The 8,384-nt window shown below is 34.8% G+C and overlaps 1 pseudogene; it reads right to left on the reverse strand.

The window, feature by feature from the left end:
* Positions 1-2,518: 2,518 nt before the first annotated feature.
* The window catches only part of LOC122139461, a 75,556-nt pseudogene continuing 69,690 nt past the window's right edge, over positions 2,519-8,384 (reverse strand).

The following is an 8,384-nucleotide window of genomic DNA, read 5'->3' on the forward strand; positions in this document are numbered from 1 at the left end:
TTCTCCGAGATGGGTTTAGAACCAGAAATACGGATGCCACCATGTTTAAGACTTTGTTTAAAATGGAATACCTAGATAATAAAAAAAAAAAAACACAACAATAATAAAACATTTAAAACTATATTAAATAATTTAAAGTGATAGTTCATCCAAAAATGAAAATTCTGTCATTAATTACTCACCCTCAACCTGTAAGACCTTTGTTTATCTTCGGAACACAAATTTTTGATGAAATCCGAGAGCTCTCTGACCCTGCACAGACAGCAAGGCTCCTACCACGGTCAAGGCACAGGAACATAGTAAGGACATCGTTAAAATCGTCCACGTGACATCAGTGATCCAACCTTAATTTTGTGAAGCTACAAGACTTTTTGTGCGCAAATAAAACAAAAAATAATGACTATACAACAATTTAATATTAATGAGAGTACAGAGAGTAATTTCTTGTCATTCAATTATAATTTATTATTATTATTAATGTGTACAGTACATTGTTGATTGCTCATATTTGTCAAATAAACAGGATGTAAGTTCAGAAAAATGTAGTAATTATTCAATTCAACTGATGATTGGTCAGATTTGTCAAATAAATGTAAAACTTATTAAAGAAGAAAATTTATTTATTGGAAATTTATTAAAGAAATTTGAAGTAATTACAGTAATAAAGCAAGCAATGTGTCAGGTGCTACATATTACCAATCAAATTATGAAGCAAAAGCAAGATCTCATAGTATTAATAGGTTTTCCATTATTCCATACAAATTCCATTATTATTATTATTACCATGCAGTTACAATAATCAAATAAACAACAAATCAACAGGACAAAAATTTGAAACATTTCATGTGAAAATGAAAAATCATTTAATTCAGTTCAATTGATGATTGGTCAGATTTGTCAGATTTGAGTTATTATTACAGGGAAAAAAAGCAGGTGTCAGGTGCATATTACATTTCAAATTATAAACCCAAATTATAAACCCAAGCAAGTTGTCCATGGATTTTGTATTGCAATATTATTTTCTACTTGTTCAGTATATAATGAATAAATTTTGACCATCAGCTTTATACACAAAGGTAAATGGCACCTTATCTCTATGTTTGGAAGTATTTAGATTTAAGTTCAGCACCAGTTGTTTGTAGTTCTTCAGGAAAACCTCTCCACAGCTGTCAGATGCAGAGTCCCTGAGTGCCTAAACTCGCGCTGTTGTAGTCGAGCACGTCACCAGCTGAGCAAAAGGCATTTTCATGACTGACATTTACATGGATTTGTAATAAATATCTCATTAGATGAAACTAAAAATTTCTGGTGGTCTTGTATTGAAAAATTAACCTTTTGTCATGTTTTTACGCTTCACATCACAAATCTTGAACTGCAGAAGAGCAGTCTTTCTGGTCAGGATCAGAAACTGGCTGAATGATTGTACTGAACCACAATACATTTTTATAATCACAATAGTTTTTAGTACCAGTAATATACTATGATACTGCTAAATACCTAGCTAACAAAAATATGTTCTAAAAATGTTTTTGTAACATTCCTATAAAGTAAAAACATTATTTCTCACATTATTTCAAATATAGACATTATTTCTGAATGTTCCCTGAATGTTTAAAATGACCAGTTTTTTTAAATGCTTTAAAAATGTGTGTGTGTGTGTGTGTGTGTGTGTGTGTGTGTTTTTTTTTTACTTGGTTATGATAATATAAAAGAACATGAACATTCGATTTTATCATTTAAACATTATAGGAACATTAATTTTTATTTATTTATGGATTTAGCAGTTGCTTTTATTCAAAGCGATTTACAGTGCATTCAAGCTATACATTTTTTAACCAGTACGTGTGTTCCCTGGGAATCAAACCCACAACCTTTTGCGCTGCTAACACCATGTTCTACCACTGAGCCGCAGGAACACTTTTCAGTGTCATCTGAAAATTCTGAAACAAGTACTAGTAACATTTACAAAATGTTAGATGAACGCCCAACTAAAATGTTTCAGAAAAAAAAACAAAAACAAAACATCCCATGAATGATGTATAAGTAAAGATTTAGCCCTAACGTTTTGAGAACATTAAAGACCATACGACTTAACTTTTTAACCACACTGGAAGAACATTAGTTAATAATTTTGCCAAAACATAAAACAATATGGTAACATGCAATTAACATATACAAAAAAGTAATGTAAAAAATATAGGTTTTTCAATATATAAATAAATAAATAAATAAATAAAGTAGTATGTGCGTGTGTGTGATAGATATATATATATATATAAAATATCTATATATATAATATCTATATATATATATAAATATAATCTATATATATATAGTGCGTGATATATATATATATATATATATATATATATATATATATAGATATATATATATCTATATCTATATCTATATCTATATATATATATATATATATATAAATATAATTTATTTATTTAGCATTTTAATTCATTATTTTGCCAAAACTAAAAAAAAAAAAAAAGTAATATGATAACCCACCTTAACTTACAAATTATGTGCCATGTATGCTGCCAGTTGAGGATTTGAGATTTACTATGGATCATTTGGAATTGGATCAGGACTCGTGATGAACCTAAAGATTTGTACCCAAACCATGCTTTTGACACAGAAAAATATTAATTTGTAATTATAAACCATCGGTTGTAGGCAACACAAAAACGCTGCCTGTGGTTTAACAAAAAGCACATTCACACATCACTCACGTCCCTGCAATCAGGCCTCTGATTACCGCTATTTAAACTCAAGTGAGCATCTTCATAGCATCCGCATATCATTGACAATATTTACAAACTCTGTGCCCTGGCAAAAGCACTAAATTTAGTAGAAGATTGCTTGTATGCCAAATATTAAAAACTTGAGATGCTTGTGAAAGAAAAGTGATTGATGAGCATGACGGCTACACGTACAGTAAGGAACTCCTCAGGTCCCATGTTGTCTACAGCCCAGTGTGTCAACAAGAATGAACGAGTCTTTTATCGAGACACAGCCAATTATACTCATTCTCATCTACACACTGAAAACACTATTTGCAGAATGTAGCCTTTGAGACGGTTCTTTCTCCAAAACAAAAGGAGGTGAAAACATACCTGATACAGGTTCCTACATTGTGGCAGGGTTGTGCTGGCAGACTGCAGCATCACAGTTCTGAATATTTAGGCCTCTGATTGCTTCCCCCACAACATACAGGTCTTTGGAGCCCAACTGCAGTTCACGTATGCAGCCGATGAAGCTAGAGACATCCCCACTGTTGTGGTGCAGCTCAGAGAGGAATGTGGGGCCAAACACCACCTAAGCGTTGAGAGGAGGAAAGGTGACTTATGTTAACAATAAAGATGATTTTATCTTGATAAAGAGATTCATGTTGTTTTATCCAGGATTTCAAAAAAATATCTTGTTCTCACCAAGGCTGCTTTTTTAAATGAAAAGTACAGTTAATATTATAAAATATAATTGTAAAATTAAAATAACCTTTCTATTTGAATATATTCGAAATTTGTAATTTATTCCTAAATTTTTAGCAGCCATCACTCCAGTCTTCAGTGTCACGATATTTCAGAAATCATTCTAATATACTCATTTTAAACATTTACTATTATCAGTACTGAAAATGGCAGAGCTGCTTAAAACTTTTGAGACTGTGACACTTACTTTTCAATCCATTTAATGCATCCTTCCTGAAAAGACAGAAAGAGAAAAAAACCTGATCAAAACTTGATTGGTAGTGTATGTTTTGGGATAGTAAAGTGTTAGATTTGGGCAAAAAAGCTACATATTGTAGGTTACGATACACTTTATTCTTTCCTACGCAAAGATATGTCATGCAATAACTGTTCTGAAGTCAATGGCTCTTAAAGCCTGGAAATTATAATTAGAGATAAAAGCAAAGTTTTTATCTTTGAAAGGATTTATGTGGAGCCACTACAGTAGCTTTAAGGACATTTTGCTGCTATATGCATTTAGCAATCATTGTTCATTTAGGTCAAAAGCTAATTATTCTTTTGAAAAAATACAGTTTATTGGTTTTGATCAAGACAAGATTAAACATCTTTCCAATTTACAATAACGTATTAGTGAGTCTGTCTGATATATTTTTGTCTCCCCAATCATCTATTATGTTTGCTAGACAACAAACTTTGTACAAACTTTTGAAAGAAGAAAAATCTTAGGACAAATGTATCTTATTTCCTCAGCCTTTTCTTTTCTTTTCTCCCCCCTAGAAACTACTCAAAACACTTTAGCAGCTGCCCAGTAACAATTCACAACCCCATGGCATGCACATTTATAGATATGCAATGGTTTTCAAAGTATAATATAATGATAAGACATACAATTAACCTTCAAACTGTTTTAAATTTTCAGACGGGGCTTTGTAGTCTATTTGACAAATATTTCAATAAAGAACAGCTTTCAGTAAAGTCTCCAGTGTTTTTTTTTTTTTTTATGCAGCTATAGATGGATTTGTGGGGCCATTATATTATAATGATTAAGTCTCTTATAGGCTGTTGAAAGTGTCTGATTATTGCAGTACAGCTCTCTCTAAGGTTCTCATCAATTAGGACACAAACATGAACCAATTATTTAACTTGAATGATCAAACTTATTATTTTTGCAACAAAAATCATTACACCATCTCTTAAAAAGACTGAGTTGTCTTCACAAAAACAATAGCATAATAACCTACCTGACTGCAAATATATTCTCTTCCCCTTTCATTAGTTAAAACAGTGTGTGAGAATTTTTAATCCTTCTTTTAAACACACATTGAAAATTCTATAATTTTCTTTTAATTGATCTAATTTAGATCTAATTTTTAATTTGAGATAATGTGGAAAAAATGTGCTATTTATACTGTAATCTTTAACAAAAAAAGGGGTTAAAAATGGTCACAGAATGGTTCAAATAAATCAGACAACTCATTGATAAAATACAGACAGTCTTAGTCATTCAAATGATTGAATATCCAGAAGCAGGGTTACCTCTGACACAGGCTCATCCATGTATTTCTGCTGCCGATTAGCAGTTCCATTAGCAACAGCTATCTCAATGATACAGAGCCGGTCATTGTCACGAGACGGCAATGCATATCTAAAAGCGAGAGAGACAGAGAGAAGGGAATACAGATCAAGAATGAGAGCGTAAGACAGAAACAGGGCATGGGAGGGAGGAAGGAAAATCTCAGATCATGCAGCATTAACAATAAATCCATTTAAGCATGAAAACTACACAAATTGGTGAAGGGAGTTCTGGGCTACTACTATAAGACACTTCACGGATGAAAAATCATCTCAAACTCCTATACAAGCAGCGAATATATTCATCTTCCGAGCTTGTGTTCTGTCTCCATCCTTTGCTATTCTGCTACTCCAGCAATTTATTTTCTCAATCATCTCGAAAAATGTCAAAAGACAACTCCTCCCTGCTCACGGCTGAAAAACAATCCATTTCACGAACCCAATGCAACAGTAAAAGCTGTTGAATGTTTCAGCAATCTCCCCCACGAAGCTTTCAACTGTGGCTTTGCCTATATCCTGATATGATCCAACAGTTATTCTGCAAAAAGACATCACCATCCTCACAGAAAAACACATGTAATTGGTATCCATATGCTTAAGTAATGGATTTTCTCGCTGTCCAATCAGCTCTTTCAGGAACTTGAAAAACTCGAGGCTTGCTTATTTGAGCACCAGCTTTTGATTTCAGCCCATGTTGGGTTCAGGGCAAGGAGGGGAGAAAAATCCCCTCTCCTTTAATGACCAGATGCGAGCAATCAGGGCCATTGCCCTCATGTTAATTTGAAACAGCCTTGCAGGACACCTCCCTGAAGGCAATCAAAGCCCTACAACTTCAGGTAGCACTAATTACAACACTGGGGAAGTTATGAGAGCCGCTCTGCATACAGATTGACAAATTAATGCCCGATTGGGACCACGAGAAGGAAATTCAACATGACTGACAGCCCGCCCGCCGCTGAACCAGTATTGCTGATGAATCCTGAACATAAGGACATGAGCTGATTCGATTGTTCGCGGAGGCTCCTGCAACGACTTTAATATTCTGATATTAGTACAAGTAGCGTGATGTTATGAGGTACTAATTAGTTTAATCATGGCTCGATTATCACTTTAGGTGCACTGGACAGCTGTTTGCATTTATAGACTTCTCATCAGGTTTAATGTGTCCTATATGATATGATGATTTCAGCGTTGGCAGTAAATACAGGAGCATGCAGTAACATTTGACTTTTTTAACACAAGTATTTTGAAAAATTAAAGTGTTATTATAGTTAACTAAAGCTGAAACTAAAACCAATCTTTACTTAAAAATAAAATAAACTGAAATAAAATATGAAAAAACTATACAAAAAACAAACACTCAAAAATAACTACAATTAAAATGAAAACAAAATATAAAAATAAAAACTAATTCAAGATATTAATAACAACTGCGTTCCTATTTCAACGATACTAAAATAACACCCGTTTAACAAATAAATGGCATGCTATTATCAAGCAGTATTGTGGGCAATTGTGTTTAAAACCAAACTCTCATGTAACTGTTTTCTTCTACAGACACATTTAAATGTCACCCACTGAGATCTACAGGGGTTTGTCCCTTTAGAGCATTAAATCAAATGAACCACAGGCAACAAAGAGAGAGTAAAAAAAACTGAATCTAAAAACACTCACATTACATTTATGCTGGACAGTACAAACATGATGTTAAAAAGGATTTAAATGTCACTTTATAAAGTGTGGCAGATGACACAATCTTAAATGGCTACATGCTACCAAATGGCAAAGGCAGCTAATATTTCTCAAGGCGCATGTTAAAGAAATCTAAAGGAACATCTAGTGCAGCGCTCTCAGCGGTCTGTGCTGTGTCTGAGCATGACTGTGATGATCTAACTGGGCGCTGGTGTCATTCTTTCTGATGAGCTCTTGTGGACACATGGATACAGTCCTGAGGGAACAGAATCAGCACACTGGATATTTACAGAGAGAGAAAGGGCACAATTCAGTCATGTGAGAGTCTCAGTCAGATCTCATTATCTGTTGACTTTTATTTCTTAAAAAGCACAAAGTATATACACCTCGATTCAAAAGTTTGGGGTTCGTAAGATATGTAAAAATGGAAGAAGTGGTTTATGCTCACTAAGACCACATTTATTTGATCAGAAATACATTAAAAATAGCAATATTGTGAAATAGTTTTACAATTTTTAGTAACTCTTTTCTATTTTGATATATTTTAAAATGTAATTTATTTCTGTCATGACAAAGCTGAATTTTCAACAGCCATTTCTCCAGTTTTCAGTATCACACGATCCTTCAGAAATCATTTTAAATTGCTGATTTGGTGTTTAAGAATTTTTTTTTTAGTATCATCATTGTAAGAAACTGTTGTGCTGTGTAATATTTTATATATTAATATATTATATTATTATAATATAAATAAAATATTTTTAACATAAGTTTCTTGTGATCATCAAGGCTGTATTTATTTGATCAAAAATCCAAAAAAACCTTGTCCCCTATCTGTCAGTCACTACGAGTTACATCTACATAGGTGGTTTACTTGAGAGGCCCAATCTGCTAAGACTTTCAGAAAAAACGCTAATGAATTTTGGTTAGTGGATTTTGCATACCTGAGCCACTCCCTGTGCACACGGGTATAAATAGGTGACAGGTGCATCAGATTTTTGCTTCAGAGCCGAGTGGGTGAATTATTTATTCTCCACAAAGCCTTTTCGTTCTGAATGGAAGAAAGAAGCTGTTCTTGGTCGGCGTGACGGCACAAACAGCGGTGTCCCTGTTGATTCAGTGATTCATTAGGAGCGTATGAGCCTGGCTTCGCTGAGATCTCGCCTCTCTCTCCTTACGGGGAACGGAACAGCACCCTCTGTCTCTACCCATCCCAGTTGCCTCGTCACGAGTAGGGGACCGCCGGTTAGAACTCTGGGAGATCTGAGGGTCACAGTGAGAGCTTCTACGCTGGGCACGTCCCCGCAGACCTCTCACTTCTCCCGCAGCGAATGACCAGCGGACTGTCCCAGCATTTAATTCACTGTGCCGCCAGAAGATCGGATGTTGATCGCAGCATCGGGGAATGGGATATTGTCCTCCAAGGATGAAGATTTCCCACCTCTGGTGTTGTCGCTGCTGCCAATTCGGACCCGGACTCAAAACTGCGCCGTGCAAGGTGCCTTTTTTCCCAGAGGAGCATGAGGAGCTGTCCATGCTTGAGCACTGCAGAGCAGTTTGACGCCAGGCCCAGTATCGGTGTTAGCTTGCCTGGGTTTCTGGTCAGCCCCTTTACTGGGCTAGGTGTCCTTATAGCTTGGGACA

The sequence above is a fragment of the Cyprinus carpio genome, chromosome B13 (assembly GCF_018340385.1).
Source record: "Cyprinus carpio isolate SPL01 chromosome B13, ASM1834038v1, whole genome shotgun sequence".
In the NCBI taxonomy this organism is placed as follows: Eukaryota; Metazoa; Chordata; class Actinopteri; order Cypriniformes; family Cyprinidae; genus Cyprinus; species Cyprinus carpio.